Source organism: Rattus rattus, chromosome 15, assembly GCF_011064425.1.
Source record: "Rattus rattus isolate New Zealand chromosome 15, Rrattus_CSIRO_v1, whole genome shotgun sequence".
Lineage (NCBI taxonomy): Eukaryota > Metazoa > Chordata > Mammalia > Rodentia > Muridae > Rattus > Rattus rattus.
In genome coordinates, this window is record NC_046168.1 from 66,470,237 (window position 1) to 66,489,430 (window position 19,194).

Consider the following 19,194-nt stretch of genomic DNA (forward strand, 5'->3'; position numbering starts at 1 on the left):
CACTCCCCATGGGCCAAGCTTTTAAACACAGGAGTCTATGGGAGCTACTCCTATTCAAATCACCACACACACACACACACACACACACACACACACACACACACACACACACTCAAGAGGGACAGGAACAGGATTGCTCTAAAGATCCACCCTTAGAAACCTGGTTATTCCTGCAACATCCCATTTTAATCATTTCCCCAAACAACATCAACAACTGAGAACAAAGCATTCAACACATGAGCCTTCGTGGGACATTTTTTTTTTAAAAAAACCATAGTAATAATGATAGTGTTAAAATAGTCATGCTACTGAAAAAAATGCACCAATCAGAGCCAACATAAAATATCAAGAAAATATAGAGATATGCAAATACTTTGACCATCTGGATCCAGTGTCATCCTGAGAAAGCTTGTCTGTCAAATAGTAAAGTTTGGACCACTAGGGAGCAAAAATGCTTTGTTTATGAAAATATGATGTGTTCAGGCATCCGTGATTTCCTTTATCACTGAGGGTTATAGGTTGAGGTGACAGAGATCATCACACCTTGTGCTCAGCTGGTTAGGAGGTCAGCTTTAAAACGTGAACTCATCCTTCTGGAGAAGCTGGGACTCAAGGCCTTCTGTTCTAAGGACTCTGGCCTTCATAGAGATGGGTTTATCGAGGTGATGTCCCCATGAAGTCCTTTTGCATTGCTGACCTCCAAATAAATTTTGGGTTTGCTTTCTTGTAGACAGAGAAACTGAGGCAATGAGGTGTCAGTAACTATTCTTGTACCCTTTGTAGCCTCGGTGGTCCCTCCAAACGGGCCTGATTCATCTTCTCACCCTTATACTTAGCACAGTGTGGGGGGTTTGAATAGGTTTGGTCCCCATTCACTCGTGTGTTTGAATGCTTGGCCCATAGCGAGTGGCACTATTAGGAGGTATGGCCTTGTTGGGGGTAAGTGTGGCCTTGTTGGAGAAATCGTGTCACTGTAAGGACTTTAAGGTCTCCTATGTTTAAGCTCTGCCCAGGGTGGAAGAGATCCTTCTTCTGGCTGCCTTTGGGTCAAGATGTAGAATGCTTGACTCCTCCAGCACCATGTCTGCCTGGATACTGCCATGCTTCCTGCCATGGCGACAATGAAGTAAACCTCTAAACTGTAAGTCAGCCCCAATGAAATGTTTTCTTTTACATGAGTCGCCCCGGTTATAGTGTCTCTTCACAGCAGTAAAGCTCAAGCTAAGACATTCGGTATCTAACAGAGAATGTGTCCTCAAGTGGTTTGTAAAATAAACAGTGGGTGGTGCGCTTAAATTCTGACTCCACAACTTTTGTTCATTTGACCCTAGCTGCCAACCCAAACCTTGGCTGTCTTCCCTATATAATGGAGAAGCTAATGGCTGCCCACAGTAGCACAGTGTTGTTCAGAAATCAAATGCATTTGTGAACAGGCTTCTATAAGTGGGAAAATAGTGGCTAAGTGTTTAAAGTGAGTTCAACTTTTTAAATCCACCCACAATGATGTGTGTGACCTCGCTGCCCTGCTGGAGGACTCAGATTCCACTCTGTGTGGACACTGAAATGAGTTTAAGCTCTTCTAGCTCTTAGCAGCATCAGGCGGTGGTCGCCACTCTTAGCGTCATTTATAGGAAGCAAATTCAAACTTAGTCTAAAGAACTTGTCCAAGATGCACAGACATGGAGGGAAAGGTCAGCATTTGAACATACAATACATATCTGCTAGTCTGGCTAAATGATCTTTCCTATGGCCTTGTAAGAGAAAAAAAAATTCCCCAAGGATCGAAAAGTATCAGAGCTGGAGGCGATCTTCCAGAAACCTCCTTACGGAAGAAACGATGAGGCTGGGTATAAGAAAGACTGACCTTGCAGTGTGGGAACCTGGCTGGGGCTTCCCCGGAGAAGTGGCCGTCTGAAGAAAAAGCACATTCCTTTCTCCACTGACAGGATCAGAAGGGTATCCAGGTCACCCCAAATGTCCTAGGCTAGCTATAAACTGAAAATCATGCAATTGCCATGTAGCATGAGCCTTTTTAAAGAATGAAACTAAATCGAAGAGGCTTAAAAAGCAGGTTCTATTTTGCATGTAACTTAGCTGTGCACAGTTAATCCCTCATGTTAACATGCGTGCATTCCTGTCAAACTCTTCTAATGCACTGTGTCTAACTCAGCCTACCCCATCTGTACTTCTATGGTCTGGGCTTTCGTTTTTAAACAGAAGAACTGAGTATGAGTATCCTTTTGTACTTTTTTTTTCTTATCCTTACTGGAAATCTTTATAAATCAGAACATGTATCTTTACATTATTGCTAACAGTCTCTCCTTTTGAGCTTTATTTTATTTCTCAACATGTAGCATTACCACATTCTTTCTCTTTTAGAGTTTATCTTATATTTCTTATGATATGCGTGTGCACACACAGAAATGCAGATACTCACACAGCTAGAAGAAAACCTCTAATTCCCTGAGGCTGGATTTACAGGCGGTTATAATCCATCTGATGTGGATGCTGGGAACCGAATTCTGGTCCTCTGGTAGGACAGCAATCACTGTTCATGGCAGCACCGTTTCTCTAGCTCACATTATGATATCTTTGTAAGTGTTGGGTATTACTCCAGGGCATGGCCCTTACTTGCTTGACCAGTTTCCTACAATGAACATATGTCCTCTTTTAGCTTCTCTGTTTTAGCAAGCTCTGCCAGAATGTCCATCCTTCAATATGTGTCTTTGTGCGCATGCACAGCCGTGTACTGAAAGCTTCTAAGTGTGAAATCGCTAGGTCAGAAAATAGGTGCACTTAAAAATTTATGACGATTTTCAAAATTATTCTCCAGAGATGCCTGCCCAGCTGTGACAGTTCTCTGTTCAAGTTGACATCACGGGATACCTTGTTTCATTTTGCGGTGTTAGAGGATTGAACCCATGGCCTCGTGTGAGCTGAACCACACCCCAGATCCTGACACCGGATGTTATGAACGCCTCCCTGGGGTGGTGACTGACACAAGTGCATCTTGGCCACTTGCTCTACTGAGTCCTAGTGACCTAAAGCTTCTTCTTAACACAGTAATCAGCAGCAGCAGGACTACTCTTTTGTCCTGAGGTTTTACAAAGAAACCAGACACCTCTCTGTCCTGTGACATTATCGTGGACCAAATGTTTGTATCACGTCAACTTCACATGTTGAGATCCTATCCCGCAAGGTCATGCTATTAGGGGGTGACTGCTGCTTGAGAGTAGAGCCCTCACAGTGTGATTACTGTTCCTGTGAACACTGTTTTATAGTACCCCTGTCCTCTTTCCCATGATGCAAAGGCACAATGAGAAAGCAGCAGTCTATTAAGAGAGGACTCTTCGCCAGATCCCAACCATAGGACACCCTGGTCTTGAAATTCACCTTCCACAACAGTATATTAGCCACCAAATCATTGGTGTGCCCTTTTGGTAGCATGAATTGACTAAGGTAGAGAGCTTTAGTTTGTAATGTATGGGTAAAAGACCAGATGAGCTAGAATTCTTGATGGATTGGACTTATCTGATAGACTTGGTGACTTGCCTTAGAAGTGACATTTTTGAGGCTGCATAAATACAGAGGAATTCTAATTTGAACAGAGGATAAATTTGTAGAGAGCACTTCCTACAGAGAACAGAATACGAAAGTCCAGATTTAGAGATAGATGTGTTCAGTAAATGCTCACTGTAAGAAGGGTTTTTCCACATAGGACTTCTTCCTATGCCCAGCTCTCTATGTGTATTTAAAACAAAACGTCTTTCTGTAACAATCAGTTCTATCATTGCTATTACAAGTCAGGGGAACAGGAGCCACTTAAGGAAGGAGGTGCTAATTTTGCCTCCAGGGTTCAGGAGGGATGCAGTCCATCACAGGAGGGAAGCATGGAAACAGGAGCTTGAGGACTCAATGACGTCATGACCATTGAGAGATGGAGGCTTACTCAGTTTGATACTCCTCTAGGGGATGGTCTGCCCACACTCATGGTAGGCCTTCCTTCCATGCTCAAACTTCCCTGGAGACTGATGCACCCCAAGTCTTACCTGCGGGGTGATTATAAACCCTACTGTGGCAATGATGGCCAAGATAAACTGCTACGCCCTCATAAAGACCTGTGACCTACACAGAGCATCAGGAATGCCTACTAAGAAAAACATGTGAGTCTGAAACATGCAACCAAAGCTCCTCTTTAGTGGGGACAAGTACCCAACAGTTTGTTTAGTAACGTTCTTTGTCTTGGCAGGGACTTCCATTGCTCAAAAAATGTGTACAGATGGCTTGCTTTGCTTATCTCTTTCGGGATTCTATTTTATCCATCGTTACAAATTAAAAAGTATTTAGTTCAGTGACATCGCCCATGAGAAGCATGGGTTCCAACTAACTTTTCTTCTAATCCAGTCCCAGAGGCCCTACCTTAGGAGAATCCAACTACCCAGCCCCCTCGTTGGCTTGCTTTCTTACAGCTCAGCATATCTTTACACGCAGGTTGAGAACCTGTTCTGTGTCTGTTCTGCTCCGTCACTCTACGCTTGTACTTTAGAGCAGATACCGATGTGTTATTTTGCTACTAAAGTAAAGTCAATTTTTCAGGTAGATCCATCTCTCGCCGCTCTTTTGATGAGTGCTCTCTTATGTTTCTGAAGGGATGCTAGTCTTGTGTTAGGTTTTATAGAGTAAGCGGTGAGAATTTTAGCTTCAACAACGCTGCTGAAACTCTGCTTTCTAATTGAAGAGAGTTGTCACCTTGACCGTGTTTCTCTTCTTTAAAAATCATGGTATTTTTCTGAAACTTCTTTAGGTAAATTTCTACTTTTAACTGAACATTAAAATATTATATTTTCTCTTTACATATAATGCTGAAATGAAAAGACAATATTAGATGTTTTAGTGACCTTTTAGACAACCTTTACTAAACTTGCACAAGTCAATCTGTATTTGAGTAGGGAAGTGCCTGAGTTTACTCAAACAATATTGGTATAATAGCATACAGATACTTATTTACTTTTAGTCATATATTTTATATATGTTTTAAAGTTTTTAAATAAAATTATCCTTAAAATTGGAAAAAACCCTTTGATTGATTTTTGTGCCCACTTCTTTGGGTTCATTAGGAATAATTACTTAATATTTTCATTAAGATTAATAGTAATAGTTTATTAATTAATGTTTTCATTTCTTTTTCTAGAACTTTACATACTTCTAGCCTATCTTCCCAGGCCATGTGACTTTAATAAGCATCTATATACAGAAGAAAAGAAAAAGGGTCATGTTAAGAACCAATTATGTGAGGAGTAAGATCCTAGAAGTAAGAGTGACTCACATATTAAAAGAAGAAATAGTTCAAAATAAGGAGTGTTACCCCAGAGTCCTCAGGGATTCTACTCATTGAATTTTTCTAACAGGATAGTAAACCTGGGGGCATATTTTGATGGATGAGAAGGAGCAGATCCTTGTTTACCAAAGGCAAGCAACCTGAACCCATACGCTGATAGCTTATGGCCCTGGGTGTGACAGAGCAGTAGATGGGCATTCAAGACAAATGCTCATGAAGTGCATTTGATAACTGGAGAAAATGTCAGTGAGTTATTTATTGAAGAGGCGAGAGGAGGGGTGATGTAAGTACTCATATGTGAAATTCTTAAATAAATAAATAAATAAATAAATAAATAAATACCAAGAGAAAAGGAAGCAGGATAAGAATCAAATACACACAGAAGCCAGAAAGTAGTTTGCAGTTTCCCCATGTCCAAATTCACAGTTGAAGCTTTGCCTCAGTGTGAAGGTATTGGGATGTGGGACCTTTCAGGACAATTAGTTCATGAGGATGGAGCCCCTGTAATAAAATTAATGCCTCAAAAGAATACACAGTGGGCAGATGCTCAGGAAGGACCCTAGTTCTTACTGAAGTGTAAGTGCTATTAAGAGGCTTGGCCTGGTAGAAAGTAGGTAGGTTATGGAGTTCCTGTGAAAGTAGGTAGGTTATGGAGTTCCTGTGAAGGATCCTAAGGGCTTTCTCTAGCTTTATACCCACTGCCTCAGGTCAAGATTAGGCCAAGTATCAGCTTCCCGCCTCGGGTCAAGGCTAGGCCAAGTTCCATTCTCCACCCACAGTTCTTAGGAGGAGCAGGGGCATTCTTGAAAATCTGCAGAATGTACTGACTGATAGTCACCTGACCCTCTGGTCCCAGATAGAGTTCGAATGCACATCATATGCTTGCCAGACAATAGATTCAATATTCTTAGCCAATAAGTTTAAACTGTAACCTTGCTGATGTAACCCGTACCCCTAAAAAGTATAAAAACTGCTTGTTTTAGCCATTTGGGGTCGCCTTCCAGTCACTTGCCACGAGGGGCTGATTGAAGGTTGACCTGACACTCGGGAAAATAAACCTCTTGTGTTTGCATTGAACTCCATTCTTGTGTCTTACTTGGAGGGTATCCCGGTAGTTAAGATTCACTTCAAGTCTAATACTCACTCTTTCTTCTCTCTAAGCCACATGGACACACATCAGAAAGGAAACCTCCACTAGAAACTGGATTTTCTAGCACCTTGGTCTTGGACATGGTGACATCTGGAACTATGAGAGGTGCTTATTGTTTAAGTGTCTTCTATGTTCCTATTATCACATAGCCTAGATAATGGGCAATTTATAAAGATAAAAAAAAAAAAGAAAACCAATTTATTCCTTACAGTTCTTGATTCTTGGAGGTTCAAGGTTGAGGTTCTGCATCTAGAGTGAGGGCCTTCACCTAGGATCCTCCCATGCAGAAGGGCAAAGAGGCACAGGCAACCCTCAGAGATCCCTGTGCCCGAGCACTCCTCTGTGGGTGCTTCAGCCAACAGCCCCAGCTAAGCCTCGTCTGGTGCCCACCCTGCTGAAGTGTCAGGCAGGACAGAAGTGTACTGGGGTGTGAGCTCTCCATAGTGGTCCATCCAGCTGTCACTAAGTGACATCCAAGGATGCCCTCTGGAATGGAAGGATCACTCAGCCGCACCCTTCCTTGGTGCCCAGACCACATAATGTCTGCTGTTTGAAGTCAGCTCTCTGCCTGGGGGTGATGGGAGCAGTGGAAAATGCTTCTCTGTGTTTGGGAAGGGAATGCCTGAACCTCTTGGTTGGTTTTCACATTGGCATCTATAAGAATACAGGGAAACCTCCAAGAAGTTTGTGGGCTTCCATGAACTGGAGCATTCCATCTAGAAAGTTCTGTGTGCCATAGGCCTTGTTCTCTTACCTCAGTTTTTTTTTTTTCTGAATTCCCCCAGGACATTGCCTTTCCCCCCAGCAACAATCTAGTCACTTCATCTGGTCTTAGGTGCACAGCATAGGCATTGGGGGATAGAGTTTCACTCTGCCTGGGAAGGGTCTTTTGAAAATTCCAATAGACACTCCTGGGTGATAACTATGGGTTATTCTAAATGGGAAGATGACAGTTCAACAACGGGGTAGATCTTGTCCTGAATAAACATCTTCATCTGTTCCCCTTTGTGGAGACCCTAAGTGTGTGTGTGTGTGTGTGTGTGTGTGTGTGTGTGTGTGTGTGTGTTGTGTGGTGTTTGTTTAGCTTTGTGTGTGGTGTGTTTGTTTGCTTGTGTGTGTGTGTGTGTGTGTGTGTGTGTGTGTGTGTGTGTGTGTGTGTTGTTTGGGTGTTTGTGTGTGTGTGTGTGTGTGTGTGTGTGTGTGGTTTGGGTAGTGCTTGCATAGGTCGGTTGGCGTTGTGGGATCTGTTGGAGTTGGTGTTCGAGGTGGTTGTGAGTTTTGACACAGGTGTTCGGATATAGATTTGTGTGTTCGTGAGGAGGTGTATGTTGTGCTTGTGTGTGTGTGTGTGTGTGTGTGTGTGGTTCCTGGGTGTTTGTTTAGCTTGTGTGTGTGTGTGTGTGTGTGTGTGTGTGTGTGTGGTCCTGGGTGTTTGTTTAGCTTGTGTGTGTGTGTGTGTGTGTGTGTGTGTGTGTGTGTGTGTAGGCCCTGGGTGTGGGGGGAGAGTGGGAGTTGGTTTTAATCCCCCTAAAACAATTCTCTGACATTCAAGTGTCAAGAGTTGTCACATCTAGGATAGTCTCCAGGGACCATCTAATCTTTCCCTCTCATTTTGTAAAAGAAGAAACCTACATCTTGAATGTATGGGCGTGTTCTAAATTAGAGCGGTTATAACTGTCAGAGGAGAGGCAGAAAGCCCAGTCTCCCCACTCCAGGCCCATATTGTGTGTGGGGGCATGTGGGTACACATGGGCATGCCTCACATCTTGTTACATAATTCTAGGCAATGATAAAAACTGGATAAGCATCTGGGTAAGGTAGGGTAGCGTGCACCTATAATTTTAGCATTTGGAAGGCTGAGGTAGGAAGATAAAGAGTTTGAAGCCAGTCCTAGCAAGTTTCTGTCTCAAAGCAAAAAGAAACAAAGTTAAAAACAATGGAAACAAGATTTTAGCACTTCCTCCCCAGGTCATTCCCCAGTGGTTTATGGCCAACAAAGGTGAAAGGAATCCCCACTCAGAAGCAAGTGGAGTGGGTGGTGCCTGACAAGTGGTTGCGGGTCCTGGGGTGGGCCTTATCTATGCTGAGTAGAGCCGAGCTTGAAAGGAAGCCTGGGAGACTTCAGGGCCAGGCAAAAGCATCTCTGGTTTCCCAGTCTACAGAGCTGGGCAGGTGCTGGCCACCCTGGCGCTTGCTGGCCTCAAGAAGGCCTGTTATTTTAGGGCTTTGGAAAGGCTCACAGGACATTGTGTTTGCAGGAAACAGGCTCCCTGCAAACGCTTGCACTGGGTACGTGCCTTGCGTCAGCCTTCTGTTGCTTTCTCTTCTTGGCATCTGAATTGGAGTGTGTGGATCTTTGTCTGGCTAATGAGAAACTACACAAGGAAGGATTTAGGAGGTAATTGTTTACAACCGGGCTAATTTTCTCAATGAAAATGTTTTATGGATTTCCTTTTTAAGAAAAATATTGTTCTCCTGGGCCTCGATCTTAAAGTTTGTTATGTATTTTGAGGTGTGTTCTCTTTAAACTCTGTTACTAAGTTCAGGGGGAAAACTAGCTTCACGTTACCACCCTTCCTCGCTCCCAAGTTCTCTCTGAAACCTTGAATTGAAGAAAGGAGACAGAATTTTATCTGCCAAGAAAGTTAGGACACAGATACGGTTCCAGTGTATTCCCGAGAGCTTGTGTGTGGGAAGAGGAGAGAGAGGGTGGAGTACTTAGGGGAATCTCTGTCCTCAGAAGGGGCTAAGAGAATTTTTATGGAACCCAGAGGCACTCAGGAGAGGGTGTTTATGAAGAAAGGAGAGCTGGGTCCTACCTTCTTTTTGATGATGTGATTTTGCTGTCTTCTAGGGGTTCCTGCCATTGTTGAGGCTCTCTCTGTCCCCTAAGTCCCTAGAACTGTGAGATTTTAAATGACAATAACAACAACAAAAGACCCCGACAGACTCGCAAAACTTCTTTTCTTTCTAAAGTTATTCAGCCTCCAGAATTTCCCGGCGAGGGAGGATAATGGACTAACAGAAAGCATCTCTAAGGAATGTTCATTTATTTAAGATGTTCATTTATTTAAGATTTATTTAATTATGTCCTCGGGGTTACTCTCCGGGATGGATCCGTACACACTGTTTTTAAAAAAAATGATTCCGAATTCCTGTGCTAATTTCACTCACTTATGGCCCCAAAGCTGGCTGCACCCTGCCTCCACCTTCCAGGCTTTTCAGACAGTAAAAATAATAAGCTGTTCTGTGTGCTCAGACCTTATGCTGTCTTTGCCACATTAGCATTTCGTTCTTGTTCCAGACAGCATCTGCCTGGTGCAAACCCTCAGCCAGTTCCTGTGGTACCCAACTGAGCAAAGGAGACTGTTCTGAGGCTCTCAGGGGCTCGTAAATTAATTCTGAAAACACCAACATAGTCGTTCCTCTGGAGCTTGCCACGGGGATGCAGGATCCTGGAAACGAATCCATGTACAGCTCAGGGCTGTCTAAGGCAATGCTTTTGCTAAGTCTAACGCCAGAGAACAAGCCGCTGAATAACAACTCATTATCTTCATCTGCCCTTCTGGTTTCCCTGGATGTCTTCACTTTGATTGGCAGGGAAGTTATAGCTGGCAGAGGCCCGTTGAGACCACTGTGGGAATGAGTTGACAAAACCATGCTGGCTCCAGTGAGAACCAGCCGTGTATTTGCTCTATGGGCTGAGCAGACCCTGTTCACTCCCACAGACAAATCCATCCTCAACCGCTTAGGATGCAGCCTTTTCAACAAGTTAAAGTGTCAACAGGAGACTTCCCAGAGAGACGGAATATGCACTTGGCGACTTCTTCCAGAGCAGGGATAAAAACCAAACAAACCCCGAACTGCAAAGTGTAGAACTATTTCAGATTTCATCGAGGATTTGAGGCTGGTAGGGGAGATAGCTGAATCTTAGAAGAGCTCTCTCTGCAGTGATGGGAAAGTAGCCAGAGACCTGAGGGACACTGGGGCCCAGTCCAACTGGGGAAGGATGCTGTGCGGAGCCAAGGCTTGTGCATGGCTTGTCTCCAAATGTACTGACCTTGACATTGAAGCACAGGTCTTAGGTAGGGCCTAGAGCACCATACCATAGGTGACCAGAACTGAGGAGGAAACCTAGACGGTAATTCATGTCATGGGATGGGCAGCATAGCGTGGGGGTAGCCGTGTGCTGGGAATTGCTCAATAGATCTCTCACAAATCATAGGTGTCTGTTTGCAAATTTTTGTTTTAATGGGTGTTTAGCACAATTTATAATGAATTCATACTCTACTATATAATCCATATTGCAGTGGTTCTCAACCCATGGTCATGACCCCTTTGAGGGTTACAGATCAGATTATTATGATTATCAGATATTTATATATTATATTCATAACAATAGGAAAATTACAGTAATAGAGTAGCAATGAAATAATTCGAGTCAGCACAACATGATGAACTGTTGTAAAAGGTCACAGCATTAGGAAGGTTGAAGATCACTGGCATACTGTATTCATTAATGGTGGTCAGTTATCTGTTAAGAAACTGTCAGGAAGCGTAAGGGGGGCAGCCTTAGTTGGGGTTTTCATTGCTGTGAACAGACACCATGACCATGGCAACTCTTATAAGGACAACACTTCCTTGGGGCTGGCTCACAGGTTTAGAGGTGCCAGGTTTAGATTATCATCGTGGCAGGAAGCTCGGGAGCACCCAGACAGGTGCTGGAGGAGCTGAGAGTTCCACATCTTCATCTGACTGCAGTCAGGAGAAACTGACTCTGCACAGGGCAGACAGAGCTTCATAGCCCACCCCACAGTGACGCACTTCCTCCAACAAGGCCACATCTCCTAACAGTAACACTCCCTGTGGACCAAGTATATTCAAACCACCATAGAGGAAGACGTTGTTGTTGCTGTTATCATCATTATGATTAATTATTTTCTGATCATTATTCATTGTGAGAATATCTGTCCATCACAGTGGGCAAAGCATAGCGGCTGGTTACAAATGAGTCAAGAATCAGACTAAAGTAAGCGATTGGGCTAAAGTGGACTCAGCCTGTAGCCCTCAAGTTCCACTCTCCTGTGCCCACGTTGTCTAGCTGTGTCCCACCACTTGCGTGTTGATATGAGATTTTTCGTTATGTTTTCTTTTACATGGTTTTAGTTTCCAATTTATACTTCTACGTCAATACGACTTGTAATTTCTTCAAAATCTACTATCAGTTTGAATCGTTCTATCATGACTAACATTTCATAAAATTAGATATTTGTAAGTGTTTGATCACTGTTTAAATCCGCAAAGTGGTTGCAGCCATTGCTAGGTGGTGTCGAAGTGAACGCTGGTTGGACTTGACGTCATAATGATGTTGATGAAGGCTGGAGCGTCACCCCTTTGTCACCTTTGATGAGCTGGGTAACGGTTTCAATGCTAGAACACTCTCCCCCCACTCACTTTGTAATAAGCATGTAATAGCTGCAAAGATTATGCACTTTTAAGTTTAATCTACATTAGCCAAGTTATAAATACAGCTCTCTGGTAGAGTGCTTGCCCAGTATGTCTGAGGCCCTGGGTTTGATCCCTAACAACATAGACAACTTAAAAGACCATTTGTTAAACATTTTTGGTCATTTTTCTGTTTAATTTTTATTTCCTCATGTAGCTCATGTCTTGCTTTAAACTTGCTATGTAGCCAAGGCTGACCTTGAACTCCTGATCCTCCTCTCTCTACCTTCCAAGGGCTGAGGTTATAGGTGTACACCACAGTAACTGGACAGAATTCCTTTTTTCCTTATTGTGATGGTTTATATATGCTTGGCCCAGGGAATGACACTATTAGAAGGTGTGGCCTTGTTGGAGTAGGTGTGTCACTGTAGGCATGGGCTTTGAGACCCTCATCTTAGCTGCCTAGAAGTCAGTATTCTGCTAGCACCTTTAGAAGAAGATGTAGAATTCTCAGCTCCTCCTGCACCATGCCTGCCTGGATGCTGCCATACTCTTTCCTTGAAGATACTGAACTGAATCTCTGAAGCTGTAAGCCAGCCCCAATTAAATGTTGTCCTTATAGAGTTGTCTTGGTCATGGTGTCTGTTCACAGCAGTAAAACCCTAACTAAGACACTTGTGTTATCCAGGATTGAACTGGGGCCTCTAAAACATGCTAAGCAAATGATCTCCCACTGAGCTGTATCCAGAACTCTATCATTTTTATAAGTTTAGACATCAATGAGATGTTTAGTCAAGTAGCAATTTAAAGCATAGGCCAATTCCTTGGTGTAACCATGTTTATGAGCTGATTTCAAGCTACCACCATGGTGACATCATTGAGCACAGAGCTGGAAAGGGATTGTATTTAGCTCCTATACAGATATAGTGGATGTAAAAATAACTGAAATATAAATATAACAAAGCATAAATATAAAATACTGAAATGTAGCAATATTATAAAATGATAAGTCTTGAATGTTTATCATCCTTGCTTGTACTAATTTATTTAGTGGTGAGTTTACAACATTTAACTGTTTAATAGCTATATTTAACAGCTGTTGATCAATATTTGTACTAGTCAGATTTTTGTCAACAAACCTAGACATGTCTGAGAAAAGGGATTTTTAGCTGAGGAATTATCTCCATCAGACTGTAGGCAAGTTTGTCAGGTATTTTCTTTATGGGTGATTGATGTGGCAGGGACCAATCCACTGTGGGTGGTTCCATTCCTAGGCTGTTGGTACTGGGTTGTGTAAGAACACAAACTGAGGAAGCCATGGGAAGGTGTTCTATTACTCCCCTTCCTCCCAACTTTAAACCTCTTTTCCATACCTCAAGGCCCCCTTCTAATTTTATGACCTATACCCACACTTACTCCTCCACAAATACACATTCATAAAACCGGGAAGCTAGTTATCTCATATGAGAGAGAATGTGTGATATTTGTGCCTTTGGGTCTAAGAGACCTCATTTAATTCAACGACAATCTCCAGTTCCATTCAGCACCCTGTGCGTTTCATTTTTCTTTATGGCTGAATAAATTGTCACTGTATACTTGCAAAACGTTTTTCATTATCCATTCATCTGTTAAGGAACATCTTGGCTGATCCTTGTTCTTGTGAATGGAGTAAAAATAAGCATGGATGTGTAAGTATCTCTGTGGGAGAACATAGAGTTAAGAGTCTTTAATGTGTCTATAATTTTTGACCCTACAATCCAACTTCTAGAAATATGTGCCCTAGAACTGCCCAGAGACACACATTTGAGTTATAGTGAGTGCCTACGGTCCACGAGTTAGTTATGATGAATGTCTATAGTCCATGAGTTATGGTGAGTGCCTGTAGTCCATGTGCTCAGGAGGAGGAGACAGAAGTCTGAGACTTTGAGATCAGACTAAGCTACAGAGTAAGTTCTAAGCCAGACAGAGCAAGACCCAGTTTCAAACAAAACACAACACAAAGCAAACAGATAAAAACAAAACACAACACGCGACAGCACATATCCTAAAATTGGAAGGAGACAGAACAAGTTAGCCTGGCCTCTGTGCAAAGGTGACATGAAAATTTGTGAAGTGGCCCATAGTTTTTGGAGAGAGGATTCTGTGGACAGGAATGGGTACTACTCTTCCTGAGGACTTAAATTTGTTTCCCAGCACTGGGTGGCTTACACTGCCTGTGACTCTAGCTCCAGGGACTCTGATACTTCTCAACTCTGCAGACACCTACACACACATGCACATGGCTGCACACAGAGACACTTATAACTTTAAATATATGCGTATCTTAAATTATGTGTGCATAATTTTAAAAATAAAATAAATCTTTAAAATCTATCGCATACGTTCAAAGATGCTGCAAAAGATATTTATGTAAAGGCTATAGCTGGAGAGACAGATCAGCTGTCAAGAGTGATTTCTGCTCTTCCAGAGGGTAAGAATTTGGTTCTCAGCAGACTTGCAACTCCAGCTCTAGGGGATCTGAAACCCTTCTGGCTTCGTCAATGCCTGCACCCAAGTGCATATACCCATATACACGTAACTAAAAATAAAATAAATATTATTCTTAAAAACATATTTTCCTCGCATGATGTAGCAAATAACTAGATGCAAGTTTAGACAGGTATGGTGGTACATGCCTTTAGTTCCAGTTCTTGGAAGGCAGAGAAAGTTGGACTCTTGGAAGGTTAAGGCCAATTTGGTCTGTGTAGACAGTTCCAGGCTACCAGAGCTACATGGTGAGTCCTAGTCTCAAAAAAGGAGTGAGTTTAGTATTCTATAATACGATTGTAATTTTAATCTAGCAGTTCCAGGCCTAGGCCTAGGGATAGTTTGAACACAGAAGGAAATGTTCTGGCCTCAACTTTCTTTTCATCCCATCATCTGAGGAAATAAAGCTACATTTACACAGTTGTATCTGAAGTTATATTTCTGGCATGGACATATTGCTATTACCTCTATTACTAGATTCTTCAATATTATCAAATATTTCTAGTATTAAATTCTAAATATCTGGCAATATATAATGATTATTACATAACAAACAGTGGAAAAATAGAGCAAAATTGTGCATGCAATGTGATCCCAACATTTTATTAAATGTACACGTGTTAAGTTGAAGCAAGCATGCTAAAATTGGATTCATGATTACCTGTGTTTACCATGAGTGATTTCTTGTTTTCTTTAAATAATTTATCAACTTTGTAAGTCTTTAATTAAAAAAATTATTTTATGTGATTTGTGTTTTGCCAGCCTGTATGTCTGTGTACCACATGCATGCCTGGGGCCAGCAGAGGCCAAAAGAGGGATTTAGATCACTGGAACTGGTATTATAGATTATTGTAAATTGCCATGTGAGGTGCTGGGAACTGAACCTGGGTCCTCTGGAAGAGTAGCAAGTGGTTTTAATTTCTGAGCCATCTCTCTAGACCCTGTCAGTCCCTCTTGGATCACCATGTTAGTCCCTCTGCTCCCACCTCTGCTGTCTGTGGGGATTCTGTCTTAGCCCGCCCCATACCCAGGATACTGAAATCTACATATGCTTAGGTCTGTAAATAAAATAGAGCATCGTTTGCATAGAACCCACACTTACTCTCTGCTTTAGGTCGTCTCTAAATTACTCAGTGGTTCTCAATCTGTGGGTCACAAGCCTTCTGGGGGTCGCACACCAGATATTCTGCATATTGGATGTTTATATTACAATTCATAACAGTAGCGAAATTACAGTTATAAAGTAGCAATGAAAATTATTTTACGGTTGAGGGTCACCACAGCATGAGCAACTGTATTAAAGGGTCACAGCATTAGGAAGGTTAAGAACCACTGCCTTACACAGTGCAAAGTCCGCTTCAATTAGAATGTCAGAAATTAAGCCAATTAAAAAATATTCACAGGGTCTGTCATGGTTTGAATATGCCTAGCCCTGGAGTGGCACTATTAGGAGGTGTGGCCTTGTTGGAGTAGGTGTGTCACTGTACATGTGATTTTTAAGACCCTCATCCTGGAAGTCAGTCTTCTCTGAGCGGCCTTCAGATGAAGATGTAGAACTCTCAGCTCCTCCTGCACCATGCCTGCCTCCACACTGCCATGCCTTGATGATAATGGACTGAACCTCTGAACTTGTAAGGCAGCCCCAATTAAATGTTGTCCTTGTAAGGGTTGTCTTGGTCATGGTGTCTGTTCATAGCAGTAAAACCCTAACCAAGACAGGGTCAATAAAGATGTACTATTTTCAAATATTTCCTTTCCTTCTTTTTGTTTGCTTGTTTGTTTTGAGTCAGGGTCTCACACCATCCAGTCAGGCTTTGACTCCATTTTGTGGCTGAGAATGATCTTGAACTCATGATCTTCCTGACTCCTGTTCCCAAGTGCTGGGCTTACAGGAGTGCCCCCCCATGCTTGCCTCAAATATTTCCAATCTGCAGTCCTTTGAACCTTCAGCAGTTGAGCATGTAGGAACAGAGGGCAGACTATATAACTTAAATGTATTTATTATTATATATGTGCATTTTCACAGTTGGGTACATGCGAGCGTGTGGAGGTGAAAGGACAACTTTATGGATCCTGTTTTCGCTCTTTACTTTTATGGGGGTGCTGGATATCATCAGAATTGTGTAGCCAGTGCCCTTACCACTGAGCCATCTCACCAGTACTGACTACAGCATTTTTAATATTAGATACATTTAATATCAAGAGGTTGGCTTGTGAGTCTATAGCTAGCTGGCTTATCACGGATCACAGAGTTTGTAAGTATATAATAGGAACATTTTTTTCAACATTTTTTTACAAAATAAATAGTAAATAAACTTGAATTTCCTGGAATTTCTTTTATAGTCATTTGTGAATGTAGACAACCGGAAATAGTTACGCATGAATTAGTCACAGCAAAAGAAGCTGCTAATGGGAAATGGTTAAATGAATAGGTTTATATTTGGATTCTGATGAAGAGAGAGCGGGATGGGGGAGAGGCTGTGTGTTCACACAGATGCATTGTGGAGGGAAATAGAACAGTTTGCTCGCTCAGTAGCTCTACCTTACAACTCACTCTCCGTTCTGTTATTGTTGAAAGATTTGCTCCGCGATACCCAAGTTCACGTCCAACAATCTGCCAAGCGATAGAAGCGAGTGAGGGTCAACGTCTTAAACATAAGAGTGCTTTAATTTTTAATTACCTTTTTCTGACATCACAATCAATATTTATTAAGCAGGCATAAAAACAAAAGTGACACCCTGCTGAGTGCTGCGTGAATTATTCAGAGGAAAGTTCTTAGGCTAATGAAGCCAGGCCTCCAGCATGGCCTGGAGAAGTCTCTACTTGCTGTTCTCTGCTGCTGAGCTCCCACTGTGGTGGTCCTGATCCTGGCTTCCTCCCATTCGCTCTTTCTGTCCTACCTTTGGCTCTCTGAGTCTCTTTCCCCAGTCTGACTGCAAGCTTGACTGCAGCCTGGCTCTCTCTTTCTCTAGTTAAGAGGTTTTCATCCCAACTGATGTGACAGTTGTCAGACGAGAGGCTCTGCTGATGCCCGGCGTCCCTAATCAGTTACACCTTGCTGAACAAAATTTTTACACTGGAAAACAAGTCTTGTGGGATTAAATTGATATGGCTTTCTCTTTGGAGGGTAATGTAGGATTATAAATGCAATCTTTGGGCCTTAGGCTCAGCGGATCTGTCAAAAAACAAAACAAAACAAAACAGATAAACAAAAAACCTCTTCTATTATGACTCAAACTGTTGGGTGGTTTTTGTTGTTGCTGTGTGTGTATGTGGTATCAAAGTTAAGAGCGAAGGGATTTGTTGGGTAAGTGTACATGCTGCTCTTCCAGAGAACTGAGTCCAAGTCCAAGTGCGGCTTTGGATTGCTTTTTTACACACACACACACACACACACACACACACACACACAGAGAGAGAGAGAGAGAGAGAGAGAGAGAGAGAGAGAGAGAGAGACAGACAGACAGACACACACACACACACACACACAGAGACACACAGACAGACACATAACACATATACACAGACACACACACAGAGACAGACACATACACACATATACACAGACACAGAGACACACACAGACACATACACACACACACACACACAGAGACACACAGACACACACACACACACACACACACAGACACACATACACAGACACAGAGACACACACAGACACACACACACACACACACACACACACACACACACACACACGGTAGGAGGGGAATTAAGCTTTTAAAAGTAAAATCAGTTTTAGACAATGAACAAAGATATTCGCAGGTCACATCTCAAGTAATTGACACTTGAGTCTAATTGCTCCCACATAAGAGGAGGAAGGGGAGACCATCCATATGCTTGTATTTGGTCAATAAGACAAGGAAGTATCTTCATTCTATATCTTCCCCAGAACATATGTATGAGCTTTAAAACAGACCCTGGATTAATTTAGGCACAGGATAGATACAGATGTTGGAACATGTGAGGGTAATCTGTGGGGTATGGACTGAGCCCAGCTCTTCCCTGTGAACTAATGACAGAAGTGAGACACTGGTGTTTTCAATGGGAAAGCCCCCCATAGGCTCATATATTGAGTGGTTGGTTATTACGGACTAATGCTACTTAACAGGGATTAGAAAATGTGGCCTTGTTGGAGGAAATGTGTCACTGACGATGGGTGTTGGGGTTTCAGAAACTCATGCTAAACCCAGAGTCACCCTCTCTTCCGGCTGTCTGCCCACCCAGATGTAGAACCCTCAGCCCCTTCTCCAGCACCGTGTCTGCTTGCTTGCTGCCGTGTTTCGTGCCATGCTGCTAATGAGCTGAAGCTCTGAAACCGTAAGCCAGCCCCAATAAAATGACTTCCTTCATATATGTTTCCATAGCCATGATTTCTCTTCCCAGCAACAGAGCACTGGCTAAGATAGACAACTAGACGGCAAAGGTGACACCGTTGTCACATCTGAGAGACAGCTCATCAGGGAGACTTACAAAGGAGCTTTATTCGGTGCACAGAATAGACAATAGGAAAGCATTTTCCAGTTTAGAAGCACAATCAACGACTTCAAGCTACAGGGAGCTCAAAAATAGCATGAGGTAGCTCCGTGTCTTATCTGACTGACTACAGAGCAGCAGCAGCCATACATGCTGGTCTAAAGAATGCTGGACGTTAGCTGGAGATGGTGGTACTTACCTGTATCCCCAGGATTGTGAAGGCAGAGCAAGGAAGAG

General features: G+C 42.6%; 1 pseudogene; it reads left to right on the forward strand.

Annotated features, from left to right (window-relative positions):
* The first annotated feature begins 13,962 nt into the window (after positions 1-13,962).
* Positions 13,963-14,060, forward strand: LOC116885094 (annotated as a pseudogene).
* The last annotated feature ends 5,134 nt before the right edge of the window (positions 14,061-19,194 follow it).